This window comes from Macrotis lagotis, chromosome 2, assembly GCF_037893015.1.
Source record: "Macrotis lagotis isolate mMagLag1 chromosome 2, bilby.v1.9.chrom.fasta, whole genome shotgun sequence".
Lineage (NCBI taxonomy): Eukaryota > Metazoa > Chordata > Mammalia > Peramelemorphia > Peramelidae > Macrotis > Macrotis lagotis.
The window spans coordinates 294,910,454-294,925,691 of record NC_133659.1 but is presented as its reverse complement, the minus strand read 5'-3'; the positions used below and the strand labels follow the sequence as shown (position 1 = coordinate 294,925,691).

Here is a 15,238-nt window from a genome sequence, read left to right as displayed (position 1 = left end):
AAATCAACTTCAATAAATCCTAACCTGGGGTCCCAACAAGAAACGCATAAATTGGTTTGTCCAACATGTCAAATTATGAAGCCTAATAAGGGAGGAGTCTCAAGTGAGTGCTTAAAAGCATTAGCTTTATCTATTGTTAATTCATGGGGTGGCTAGGTGGTGCAGTGGATAAAGCACTGGCCCTGGAGTCAGGAGCACCCGGGTTCAAATCCGAAATCAGACACTTAATAATTACCTAGCTGTGTGGCCTTGGACAAACCACTTAACCCCATTTGCCCTGCAAAAACCTAAAAAAAATTGGAGCTATTGTTAATTCATGGAGCTTTTGCCATGTTCTGCTTCTTGCTTTCATGTCCTGTGGATCCACAGGTAATTGTTCAACCTCTAGTACATATTTGGGGGATACATACATAAGGTGAGACTTCATAAGGACTGAAAAAAATGTCTAGTACCACATCTTGCTGATCACATGACCTAGAAGCTCACAATTCTGTGAATATTTAAAGAATATCAAATGCTTCATATTAAAAAAAAAAAAAGACCAAATGAGCATTGCCTTCTTTGAAGAGGTCACTATGAGATGGTAATATAAATTTGCTGAGAGAAATCTACCTTTGCTCAAAACATCTATGGTATGTCTTTTTTAATCATCTTCAGATACTATAGACAATGAGGAGGAAATCACTGATATGGAACTCAAATAGAAAAGAGGCCTCAAAACAAAGCATAAAGATAGATCCCTGAAGGTTGAATGTTGAATTTGAAAATCACATATTAGAATTATCTGTGTTCCATTGTAATTTTATTTATTTTTGACAAATATTTTTCATATTCTTTTTTAATCTAGCACACACAAGAATGTTACAGGCTGCAAAGAGTCCCAATATATTTTACACCTATGATGTAAATAATCACACTAAAAAGTAATCAGACTCTGATAAACTGCAATGAATCATTTTGCTCCAGAAAAACTGATAATGAAATGCTTGTCTTTCCTCCTGGGAAAAAAAGTAAGGAGGTGCAAATTATAAATTAAAAAAAACTTTTTAATATGTTTTTAATTTTTTTGAATCCTAAATTCTCTGCCTTCTTCTTCCCCCTTCTCTCTTCTTGAGAAGGCCAACAATTTGATATTGATTATACATGTGAAATCATTTAATTTTTATATTCATCTTGTTGCAAAAGAAACCATAATCCCCTCCAAAAAAGACACAACAAGAAAGTTAAAGTAAAAACAGTTTGCTTTAATATTCATCCAGACTCCATAAATTCTTTCTCTGAAGGTAGGATAGCTTTTTTTCATCATAGCTTCTTTGGAACGGTCTTAGATTCCTGTATTGATGAGAATAGCTAAGTCATTCACAATTGGTAATCATACAATAATGCTCTCCTGGTTCTGCTCATTTCACTTTGAATAAATTCATAAAAGACTTCTCAGGTTTTTCCAAAAATATTCTACTCATCATAGTATTCCATCACAATCACACAGCACAATTTGTTCAGTCATTCCCTAGTTGATGAGTAACCCCTCAACTTAAAATTCTCTACCCACAAAAAAGAGCTGCTATAAATATTTTTGCACATATAGGTCCTTTTCCTTTTGCTTTGATCTCTCTCAAGTACTGACCTTGTAGTAGTATTGCTGGATCAAAGAACAGGAATAGTTTTATAGCCCTTTGGGCACCATTTCAAACAGCTGTACACAAAGGAGGAGTCACAACTCTACCAATAATGCATTACTCTCCCAATTTTACCACATCCCTTCCAAAATTTCTCCTTTCTTTTTACCAGTTTGATAGGCAGAAGGTGGCACTTTAGAGTTGTTTAAATTTATATTTCTCTAACCAATAATGATTGAGAGCAAACTATCTTATTTATATTCTATTGGGGAATTTCTCATTGGGAAGTAACATATTCTTTTTGACTCAGTTCCTATATATTTGAGAAATGAGGTGTTTATCAGAGAAAATTACTATAAACATTTTCCCCAGTTTCCTGCTTTCCTTCTAATCTTGACTCTACTAATTATGTTTGCAAAAACTTTTTTTATTTAATATAATCAAAATTATACATTTTACATACAATAATACTCTCTATCACTTTTTGGGGGTCATGAATTCTTCCCTTTCTCATACATACATCAAGAGAATACCAGCTGTAAAATATGAATAAAGGCTCTATTTTTAAGATGCCAAAAATCCAAATGTTTTCAAATGTTTGATCAAGTAGAATGTCATTATGAGACCCTACATTCTTCATAACACTTTAAATTTCTAAGAATAAAATTAATGCAACATATCATAAGTATAAAATCTGGATATTTTAGCATCCAATCTAATGATTATTTAGATTGTCTGCCTCGGGGAATTAACTAAAGGCAAGAGAAGCAAGACTTTATTAAGTACCTAAAGGAAGAAAGCAAAGTACTGGACTTGGACCTGAAGCTGCATAAATGCAAACTCTCCATCTTTCTGCCCTATGACTCTCAGGGACTCCTAGAGGGATTAGGGGATATAAATGCATAAACAGTTAAGATTCATAAACTCTGGGTTTTTAGGTGAACTTGATGTCTCCAACTTCTGACAATTGGCCATCAGCTCACACCTTTTTGAAATCCAGCATAAAAACACTAGTCTTAGAAATAATGTAAAATATTTCCAATGTTTTCTATGTGGTTCAACATGAACCCAAAATGCAGGTCTGGGTTTACATGACCTTTGATCAATTTTCAAGACATCTTCCAAAATTTCTATAGATCGGTTCTCTTCTCCAAGGTTCTACCCTGGGTTCTACCCAGAATTTAAGTCATTAGGGTCTAGGTCTGCTGCTGAAAGGAAAAGAACACTGAGCTACAATACAAGTACTCAAGCTACCAGGATAGGGTGGATTTATCCTGATGTCCATCTTAAGGACTCATCCCTGAGCTCATAAACAATCAAGACAGCTCTTTCTCTCATCTTCTCCAGGGGCCAATATAGGTCACATGCCTCCCAATACCAACAAAGGTTGAATTCCAATTACTCCTACCCCAGACCCTGGCTTCTTAACCTCTCTCCAGAGAATGCAGTCCTATTTTTCTGGTTTCATCAGAACCTCTCTCCTTGACTTTGGGATTCTACTCCTGAGAATTGTGTATCTTCCCTCCTGGTGGGTATTGCCTATTACTGTGATGTCTCTATGTCTCAATCTTTCTTTTTGTCACTGTCTGTCTCTGCCTCTCTCTGTTACTTGTCTCTCCGTCTCTGTCTCTCTCTTCATATCTGTCTTTCTATCTCTTTGTCTCTGTCTCTCTTTCTCTCTCTGACTTTCTGTCTCTCTGACTCTGTTTCTCTCTTTGTCTCTGACTCTGTTTCTCTCTCTCTCTCTCTCTCTCTCTCTCTCTCTCTCTCTCTCTCTCTCTCTCTCTCTCATATTCTTTGATACCAGAACTTTTTGGCTCGACTGTGGGGTAACAAGGATTCCAGGCCTAGACAAGTTCACCTTGTCAAAGAATTAAGTTTCAGAACTCCCAGAATTTCATACCTTGCTTAGGAGACAGTAGAAAGGAGAGGGGCCCCTCTGACTTTTCTGTAGCATGTGATGACAAGCCTGCTACATAAATATTATTGTTTTAACCCATGACATTCTTTTCTTTATGAAGTTGATTTTCCCACTGCCCATTTAGTGTTTGGAGGACCAGAACAACCCTTTGTACTACTAGACTCTTAACTGCGGCACAGAAGCAATATCTTACAGTCATGAAGTCCAAAGGTCACCAACTTATAACCAGGGAATATTTTAGACTCTGGCAGCATCTGACTCCTTTTTTAAATATATTTACCTTTGAACATTGTACATTAAATAATCAGAAGAATCTTTATAATTTCAACTTATTTCATTTTCCTTTGTCCCTCTGCCCATTTCTCCATTTATTTTTGACCCCTATTCTTTCTAGTGTTACTATTTCATTTTTTCAAAAAATATATACACTTTTCCAAGGACATAATAAAGACTTTTATGAAGTAGTATACCCATTTCTATTTTCTGCTTTATTTCTAATTTTTTAACATTAAGGTAGAAGGGGCCAGATTCATATGATTAACCTCACTGGAGACCCCTCCACACTGAGACCTCCATGTAAAGTATGAGTCACTGAACAAAAATATGAGATAGACACTCATTTTATTGCCTTTTGAGAGCATTGTATGTGTTTCTAAAGGCACCAGAATAGTCAAAAGCTTTGTTAGAAAAATAGATTCTTTCTTATATCATAGAAAAGATTTCAAATGCATATTCTGCCCAAATTCCCCACCCCAACCAAGGATCTCATTATTATAACACAAGGGCAGTTGAATTGTCACTTTTTAATTCCTGCTAGCCTTCTCTGCTTTTAATATAGGCTCAAATCCATGTAATTTCATCAGAGTAATTTCAACCATGTATAAAGATTCTACATATGAATCAATCAACAAGCATTTATCATCTGCAAAGAATGAAATAGATCGTACTCACAGAGATAAATAAAACATTCTATTTTTTAGATTTTAATTAAGAAAAATTTTTTTCTTCTCACTTCTACTTCTCTTACCCATAGGAGTTTACGTTCTTTTTTTAATTTCTTTTAGTTATTTAAAAAATATTTTTCTCTCTTTTCTTACTCCCTTATCCATAGGAACTTACATACAATCAATGATACAACAAATGCATGTTTAATTACAGACAGCATAAATATAAAGTGAATAAATAAATACATAGACATAGGGTAGGTTAAGAGGTAGGGCACTGGCAAATAGGAAAAATCATAAAAGACTTATTGTAGAAGAAGGCCTTAGAACAGTTTAGGACAAAGACAAAGAAATGAGTATCATAGATGGAGTATCATAGATGAAGAAGAGAGAGAGAAGGGGAGAGAAAGAGACAAAAGATGAGATGATGGAGATATGAGAGATGGGGGAAGAGGGAGGGAGGGGGGTCAAATTTATGATTTCCTGCAAAAATTAGCTCAGGTGCCTCCTACATGAGGTCTTCTCTGATGACCAAATGTGCTTGTCTCTCCCCCTTCAATTTTTGGTAACTATTTGGCATATTCTAATTTTTATTAGATAACAGGGGAGTTGATTGAAGAGGATCTCAACTATGAGGCCATGCACAGGGAATCCATGTGAATATATGCAGAGTCTACATCTGGGTGTGTACAAAGACATAGAAGGTGGGTTCCCAACCCAGACAGAGTATATTCAGGTATTGTGCATAGGTATTCCTATTGGCCTGACAGAGGAAGAAAAGTTCATTAAATGGCTACAGAATCAAAAGTGATAAAGTATAGAAAAGGCACTGACTGGCCAAACTGACCTCCCTTCTCTGGAGATGAGGCAGGCAATGATGATTATGTACTCCTTGGTGAGTCAATCATTTGGGGTCTTTCAAAATAGATTGTTACTGCATGGTCCAAAAACACATGGAGCTTTCTGTTCCTATTATACCTGGTTTTTTTTTCCTTGTTCATACATGAAGGAGATTGAAGATTGATTGACCTGGTGAGGTTGCAAAGGGAGGAAAGAGTAGATAGAGGTTACCAATGATTTTAGTTGTCCCAATCCCAAGGAAAGACCTGTTTGACTCACCCCACAGTGAAGCCATGCAATACCTGAGACACTGTGCCCTTATAGCAGTAGAACGACTTATTTACTGGTACAGGTGAACCTGGAGAGGTGAATGTTAATGGTAGATAATTTAATTTTGAGCCACTCTCCTCAGGAATTGAGGTGGGAGAAGTGGGAGTAATATCAGATTTGGGAGGGGGACCTGTTCTTATACTTTGTCTTTTATTATAGCTGTTCAGAAATTATCATCTTATAAAATTTAATTGGCATGAATTGCTTATTAATAATATCAAGGAGATTAGCAAATTATATTGGGCATTAATAAATGGCATTTATATATTCCAGAGAACACCCTAGAATGGGGACTTGAACTGGTCACATTAAGAAAAAACCCACAATCCCTGAAGGTTCACTTTAGAATTATGAGGTGAAGATCTCTCCGCCTTCACTCTGGGAAACCTAGCTTTCCAGTTCATGTATAATTTGGGAGAATAAATCCAAAATTTCAATACATTTATACATCTTCATGCTGGATGCATTGTCTTTGCTTACAGAATATACACTTCTTGAGGTCGGGTAATGTTCTAGTTTTAACTTTGTATTCCTAGTACCCTTCCTGACCCATAAATAAATACTTATTGATTTTTGAATGAATGAATGATTCTGAATCAGAGGAATATATAAAACTATCCAAATTTAGAGCTAGCATCCATATACTCTGAAAAACCATACCACAAAAAATATGGAATGGTCTGAGACATTGTGCCAGCTACTACATAGTTGGGAAACTATGCATCAGTTAAACAATAAAATTAAACACATTGAACCTGCTATATTTAAATATTTAAGTGCCATATTTTAAACAAATCATATTAATGGGTCTTCATGAATAACCTTGAGGATTTCAAAGATGAAAATGAAGTCTGAACTTTTGAGAGTTTTCTCTTTCAGGGAGGGGGGATAGAGAGGGAGGCATAACTTCATAACTTCATACAATGATGCTATTCTGTTCTGCACTTTTTTTTCAAATGTTTTCAACTTCTTAGAAGCTACATTGTTTTGTAAGAATAAACTGTAGGTCTTCCAAAGTGCCTCTCTCCCACTCAGTTCCCCCAGGGGATTTGGAGCCTCTGCACACAGCTTATTTTCATTTCCTTTGCCCCAAAATGATCAAATAAGGACTGTATTTCCCTACCCAACATTTCTAGGACAAGGAGCTCTGACAAGCGCAATGCTATCACTACAAATATCTCTCTTCTTTCCTGCCGAGGCAAGTCCAAAGGGGGGGAAAAAAGACTTTAATACGCACTAGCCTCATTAGATCCAGGTCCTGAGAATAATAACAGTGAGATACAAGGTGAATGTTCAGTGTTAAATAATCAAAACGAGAACACATTCCAGCTCTCTGGAATCCTGCCACCAACCATTGGGAGAGCTCCATGAATGCTACCAAATCAGTGCAATTCCATTTTGGAATCCACTCTCTCTTGCCACCAAAATAGATGCTTCTTGGCTGTTGGACTCTAAGTGTCCTGGTTCAAATAAGGATACTGCACATTACATATTCTTTACTATTTTGAAGTTGCCATGGCAGGAAAGAGAAGAGATATTTTTGTTGCTGTAGCTTCATTCGACACAGCTCCTTATTTTTGTCCTCCTGGCCTTGTGACGCAGTTTTACAGATCTGGTTTAGAATGCCTCCATGTTTTGTTTTGTTTTTAATTTGAAATAATTAGCATTCCAAGAGACTAGCAAGAGTAGTTTCTATAATATATGAACTATTAAAATGAACACCTGTACTGGAGTAAAAGACTAAAAGAAGTCAGATGACAGTGTAGCCATCAAAATTTCAATCAGTTCTTTCCCTTTCATAGGAAGCTTCTTCTATTTCTTCTTATCTTGTTTTTTCTTTATCTCAAAAATTATAACTTTGAAGCAGTTGAATTAGGTCTTAATTATTCATTGTAAAAGGATTCAGGTCAACATTACAAAGTATATGTGGTATGCAAATATGAACACACGTATGCTAAAGACTGAGATATAAAGTTTAGTTAAGAAATGGTCATAGGGTCATAGTCCTAGAATTAGAGGAGTCCTTCCAAGTCATCTAGTCCTAACCCCTCCCCCAATCTCCAAGGCAGGCTTTGAAACCCAAACCAGGATTCTTTCTACTATGCCACAGATATGATATGGGAATATTATGCATACACAAATAATAGTACAGAATAAAACATTTGTGGTGCAAGTCACCTCCGGGTGAGGTAAGGTGATTATGAAATTGAAATAGGAGGAAACTAAGAAGAGCTTCCTAAAGAATGGATAAATATCTGAGTTGGGATTTAAAGAACAAATAAGAATTCATTTCGTGAAAGATGAAAATGAGTGAATCAAAAAACAAATCATAAAAAGAAGTAATGATTTCATCCAAGACAATGACAATAACAAGACAATATACCAAAACTTGTGGGATACAGTCAAAGCAGTTATTTAGGGAAAATATTAAATCTCTAAATGCTTACATGAGAAAGAGGAAATCAATGAAATTAGTATGTAACTAAAGAAAGTTAAAGAATAAAGTAAAAACTAATTAAATACTAAATTAGAAATTCTGAAAATTAAAGATGAAATTAATAAAATTGAAAGCAAGAAAACCGCTGAACTAATTAATAAAACCAAGAGTTGGGTTTTTTAAATCAATAAAATAGATTAATTTCTGGTAAATTTGATTTATAAAAAATAAAAAATAAAACCAAACTTACTAGTAACAAAAATGGAAAAGATGAATTCAACAACAATAAGGAGGAAATTAAAGGAATAATTAGAAACTGTTTTGCCTAATTGTAAGTCAATAAATTTGATAATCTAATTGAGCTGGATGAATATTAACAAAAATATATATTTTCAGGTTAAAAGAAGAGGAAATTAAATATTTAACCCCATTTGAGAAAAAAGAAACTAAATAAACCAACCATGAACTCCTTAAGAAAAAATCTCCAGGGTCAGATGTATTGATTCACAAGTGAATTCTATCAAGCATTCAAGGAACAAGATTTCCAATTCTATAAAAAGAGTATATTTTTAAAAATAGGTGAAGAAGGAGGTCTGCCAATTCCTTCTATGACACCAATATTGTGCTGATACCTAAACCAGGAAGAATCCAAACATAGAAAGAAAGTTATAGACAATTTCCAAAATTCATATGAATGCAAAAATTTTAAATGAAATATCAACAAAGCAATTGCAGCAAGTTAATACAAGGATAATACACTATGATCAAGCAGGATTTATACCAGGAATGCAGGATTGATTCAATATTAGGAAAACTATAAGCATAATTGACCATACCAACAATACACCTAAGGGGAATCATATGATGATCTCAATAGATGCTGACAAAATACAGCATCCATTTCTACTAAAAACATTAGACAGAGAGGGAATAAATGGAATGTTCCTTAAAATGATAAGTAGCATCTATCTGAAACCAAAAACAAGAGTTATATGTAATGAAGATAAACTACAAGCATGCCCAACAAGATCAGGGATGAAACCCTAACAAACAAGGATGTTTGTTATCATCACCATTATTCAATATTGTATTAGAAATGTTAGCTTTAGCAATAAAAAAAGAAAAAGAAATTGAAGGAATTAGAATCAGTGATGAAGAAACAAAACTCTTACTCTTTGCAGATGATATGGTGGTATAACTAGAGAATCCTAGAATACCATCTTTAAAAAGTACTGGAAACAATAAGGAACTTCAGCAAAGTCACAAGTTATCTAAAAAAAACCCAACATAAATACTCAGCATTTATATACACACATATATATATATGTGTGTATATATATATATATATATATATATATATATATATATATATATATATATATATAAAACTAAAAAAGAGAAATCCCATTCAAAGAGCTTCAAATAACATGAAATATTTGGGAGTCTATCTGCCAATGAAGACCTCAGAAACTTTACCAAAACCACTATAAAACACTAAAAAATAGATCTAAATAACTAGGTAAGTGTCAATCATTCATGGTAGGCCAAGCTAATATAATAAAAATGACAATTCTAGCTAAATTAAATAACTTATTTAATGTCATACCAATCAACCTTCCAAAAATGCTTTAGTAAGCTAGAAAAAAATCATTAACTAAATTCATATGGAGGAACAAAAGAATAAGAATATCAAGGGAATTAATGAAAAAAACAAAGTAAGGTGGCACTAGCCATGTTAGATCTAAAATTATATTAGAAATTATCAGTCATCAAAACTGTTTGGTACTGGTTAAGAAATAGAGTGCTAGATCCGTGGAATAGATTAGGTGCAAAAGAGGCAGCAGGAAATGATTGTAGCAATCTACTCTTTGATAAAGCCAAAGATTCTAGTTTCTAGGATAAGAATTCACTCTTTGATAAAAACTGCTGGGAAAACTTGAAGATAAGATAGCAGAAACTAGGCATAGACTAACAGCTCACTCCCCATACCAAGATAAGGTTAAAATAAGTGCAGGATTTAGACATAACGAGAAATATTATAAGACAATTAGGAGAACAAGGAATAGTTTACCTGTCAGATCTAAGGAAAGGGAAGGAGTTTGAGACCAAAGAAGAGAAAGAGAACATTATTAAAAAGCTAACTGGATAATTATGATTACATTAAATTAAAAAGGTTTTGCACAAACAAAACCACTGTAACCAAGATTAAAAGGAATGTAGTAAGTTCAACCAGTGTTTCTGACAAAGGATTCATTTCTAAAATATAAAAATATACCTATATATAATAGGTAAATATATAAAGTATATAATATATAAATTATAAAATATATAAAGAACTGAGTCATTTAATAAAAAGCCAATTGATAAATGTCTAAAGGGTATGTAAAAACAATTCTCAAAGAAATCAAAGTTATCTATAGTCATATGAAAAATTGCTCTAAATCATTAATAATTAGAGAAATGCAAATTAAACCATCTCTGAGGTTCCACCTTTCTGATTGGCCAATATGACTAGAAAGGAAAATGATCAATATGGAAGGGAAATGAGAAATCTGGGTCACTAATGCATTGTCGGTGGATTTGTGAACTGATCCAACTTTTCTGAAGAAAAATTTGAAATTATGCCAAAAGGACAATAAAAATGTACATACCCTTTGATCCAGCAATATCTCTAGTGGTCTGTATCTTTTTTTTTTGCAGGGCAAATGGGGTTAAGTGGCTTGCCCAAAGCCACATAGCTAGGTAATTATTAAGTGTCTGAGATCAGATTTGAACCCAAGTACTCCTGACTCCAGGGCCAGTGCTCTATCCACTGTGCCACCTAGCCACCCCTACTGGTCTGTATCTTGAAGAGATCATGGAAAAAGGATAAAAAATCCTACATTCCAAAAGTATTCATAGTAGTTCTTTTTGTAAAGGCAAAGAACTGGAATTTGAGGGAATGCCTATCAATTGAGGAATGGTTGAACAAATTGTGGTTACATATGTGTGTGTGTGTGTGTGTGTATGTGATAGAAAACTATTGTTGTCTAAGAAATTATGAGGGATGGGATTTCAGAGAAACCTGAAAAGACTTGCATGAACTGATGCTGAGTGAGATGAGCAGAACCAGAAGAACACTGTACACACTAACAACAACATAGGTGAAAATCAACTATGATGGAGTTGCTCATTTCAGCAGTACAATAAACAAAGATAATTTTAAAAGACTTATGATAGAAAATACTGTCCATAACAAAAAAAGAATTGTAACATATAAATGAAAACCAAAGCTTATTAAATTCAATTTTTAGAAGTTGTCTTATGTATTTAATATTTTTCCCCCTCTCTAATGTTTTCTTTCTTCTGTTTGGATCTGATTCTTCTTTCACAACATGATCAATATGGATCCGTGTTTAGCATTGTTATAAATGTAAAACCTAAAGGAGGGAGGGAGAAAAATGGTAAAACTCAAAATCTTGCCAAAAACAGACTGGTAAAAACTACTGTTGCATGTAGTACAATATTTAATTTTTAAAAATTACAATCTAAACCCTTTAAAATGATTTACAATTGAGACCTTAAAACTCTCATCGTTGCCTAGCCTAACCAAAACAACCAAAACATTCTTTATACAATCCTTGACAAAGCCCCACAAACATAACACAGTTCCAAGTGATACTGGGACCCTTTTACTATACCCTAAGCTCTACATGGGGTACAAGTGTCACACAGACTCCCTGGTTTCTATGATGTTTATGTTTCTAGGTTTAGAACCTAGCTAGCATATGGCAAAGAGTCATCTTGCAACACCCAATTGTTTCTCAAAATTAGCTAATATTCTCTTTCCCTCCAAAACTGCTTTTTTCTGCTTCTAGATACCAACATCCTTCTATTATCTGTTTATTCTCTGTCATCTGCTGCAGTTGTTTTCTGTTGTCAAGGTTTCTTCCTCAAAAGTAGCACTTTGTGACTTTCTTAAACTGCCTGGTCTGCACACAAGTAGCTTATCAACACATTTTCAGTTCTTTTGATAGTCAATAATTAGATTCATAATTATATCCAAGCAGCAACACAAAAGAACCCTTTAGGTCAAAATCTTTCCTTTCCTTTCCTTTTTTTTTTAACAACCTAATCCTTAATATATAGTCCCGTAGGATCATCTCTTGACATTTATATTAGGGAAAATAAATACTTTAAAACTGCCATCACTTACTTACAGAGTGACCTTGGGAAGCTTGTTAGCAACTTTAGGTCTCTCTTTTCTCAAATATAGGATAAGAGATTACATTAGATGACTTTGCTTCTTCCATATCTAAATCTATAACCCTATAGTCCTTTCCCACCCTGGCAAATACTTCAAATACCTTGAAGCATGAAAAAGCCTTGAAGATCATATCAAACACCCTGTAAGGGACAGGACAGAATTGGGAACCCTTATCACTATACTAAAGTTCTTATCCATAAGTAGATATTTGGTAGAAACAGCTGTTTTGTTTTTTGAAACATTTGGTAGCAAAAACAAAGAGAAAAATGAAAGCCCTGCAAGATGGGGTGAAAGGATCGACACTTAGGTGGATATATGATCCCATCAGTATGCGTATTCCCCTAATGGTGCAAATTGTAGTTTATTCTTTGTTTCTCATCCTGTCCCTGTCTTCCAATTAATCCTCCATAGAGGAACAACTAGATGATTGAGGCATAAAGCTAATGTGTCCCAGAGTTTTTCCCCTCCCAAAGATAAATGAAGCCTCCATTCTAATATTCACACTACAGATCCCACCAAGAAAAGGAGAAGATCCAAAGAAGCTTTCAACTATAGACATCAAGGAGGATCTTCATGAATGTCTGTCTCTTTGGGGGGGAAGGAGAAATAAGGGGCAGTTAGGTGGTACCAGGGATAGAGCACCAGCTCTGGAGTCAGGGGACCTGAGTTCAAATCCAGCCTCAGACATTTAATAATCACCTAGCTATGTGACCTTGGGCAAATCTCTTAATCCCATTGCCTTGAAAAACAAAAAACAAAAACAACAACAACAACAACAAAAAACGAAAAGAAGTAAAGTCCAGGAGGCAGGAGAGTGGGAAGGACAGCAGGAGGCTTTTAGCCAAGTGCAATCCAGGTCCCAACAGCTTAACATCACCAGAAGCCACAGAAACTAGATAGCAAGTATGCAGGGAGGACTCCAGCCCAATAAAAAAGTCTGAACCCAGGGGCAGCTAGGTGATGTAGTGGATAGAGCACCGGCCCTGGAGTCAGGAGGACTTGAGTTCAAATATGACCTCAGACACTTAATAATTACCTAGCTGTGTGGCCTTAGATAAGCCACTTAACCCCATTGCCTAGCAAAAAAAAAAAAAAACTAAAAACAAAAGTCTGAAGCCTGAGAACACCAGGGTAAAAGAAAAGACTGGGTCAGGGATAAACCACTGCTAAGTCAGAACCTGGACATAAAGGAGCAAAAAAGCAAAAAAAACCTCTGCCAAGGCAAGGCCTGGAGTGAAAAGGCAACATCTTGGCCAATGGCAAGCCAGGGATCAGACCCCAGACTCAGAAAAAAAAAGCTTGGATCTATATTCCCTGTACTCCAGGAGCAGTGCTAAAACAGCAAAGATGAACCAAAAAACTAAAGGAGCATTCACTATAGAAAACTACTTAACCGACAAAGATGACACGAATGCCACGTCTGAAAAAAAAAAGCAGTGAAAAATCATTCACAGGAGAAGTATCAAAACAGTCTATAAATTGGACTCAAATATAAAAGTTCATCAAAGGGCTTAAAAAAGAATTTAAAAGCTAAAGAAGATAGCAAGAAGAAAAATGGAAAAAAGAATGAAAGTCGTACAGAAAAATTATGGAAAATGGACTAAAGAAATCAACTCTGTTTAAAAGTAAAAATAACCAACTAGAAAAGGGAACACAGAAGCTAACTGAAGAAAACAAAACTCTAGAAATTACAATTGTACAAATATAAACCAATGGATCTACAAGACTACAAAATTACTTCAAACAAAACTAAAAAGTCTGAAAAAAACTGAAGAAAATGTAAAGTACCTTTTAGGGAAAATGAATGACCTGGAAAATAGATGCAGGAAAGATAATTTATGAATCACTGAACTACTAGAAAACCTGGACCAAAAGAAGAACCTGGAAAACATCATGCAGGAAATTATAAGGGAAAACTGTCCAAATCTACTAGAATAAGATAACAATATAACAGTTGAAAGAATCCACAGAACCCCTCCAGAAAGAGACCCCAAGATAAAAATTCTAAAGACTGTAATAGCCAAATTCCAATAAAGGAAAGAATATTGCAAGCAGCAAAAAGGAAATAATTTCAAATATAAGTGAAACAGAATCAGAATCTCACAGGACCCATCAGCCTCAACACTGAAGGGCTGGAAAACCTGGAATAATATATTTCAGAAAGCAAAGAACCTGGGATTACAACCCAGAATGTACTATCCTGAAAAATTCAGCATATAATGTCAAGGAAAAAGATGGATGGTTCAACGAAATAGAGGATTTCCAGAATTTCCTGACACAAGACCAGAACTGAACAGAGAATTCAACTGCCAAATACACAACTCAAGAGTTGCATTTAATAAAAGATAAATGAAAAGGGGAAGGAAAAAACAAAATAAAAAAAAAAAAACAAATATTGGTCAAGAGGATCTATCCAATACTCTCTAGATCTTTTAACAATCCTTGAGCACCAAGGCAGCATCTGGGATTGTCTAACTCATAGCCCTAGGCTTCATCAGAGGATTATTCAATCTACTTTTTCTGAATGATATCATTTACTCCTGAAGATAGGTAAGATGCATATTACTAACTTAGGTTCAAATACATTTGATCAAAGGATGACCAATCTGATAATTTTTTTGGTAATAGTCACTCTATAGATCATCAAATAAGTTATAGAGAGGTTGTGTAGTACACAATTGGAGGAAGTAACTAGGCTGAAAAAAATTATGTCTTTGAAACACTGAAATATCATTTATTCCATGTTTTATGTGCAAGTCAACATTGGCAACCATTGAAACCCACTTATTTTGCACACAATGCATCTTTTAATTAACCTTTGGGCTATCTGCAGTTTTTATGCTTCAGGGATTATAAAATTCTAAAATTCACAAATAGCAAACATGGAGGAAATAACTATTT

The 15,238-nt window shown here is 34.7% G+C and overlaps 1 long non-coding RNA gene across 2 annotated transcripts in view; it reads right to left on the bottom strand.

Moving 5' to 3' along the window:
* Positions 1-1,245: 1,245 nt before the first annotated feature.
* LOC141511743 (uncharacterized) overlaps positions 1,246-15,238 on the bottom strand; it is an 83,574-nt gene continuing 69,581 nt past the window's right edge. For both annotated transcript variants that reach the window (XR_012475382.1, XR_012475381.1), the window contains exons 3-4: positions 5,332-5,513; positions 1,246-1,332 (exon numbers count right to left, since the gene is read on the bottom strand). This is a non-coding gene — a long non-coding RNA (uncharacterized LOC141511743). The remainder of the gene's footprint in view (positions 1,333-5,331; positions 5,514-15,238) is intronic.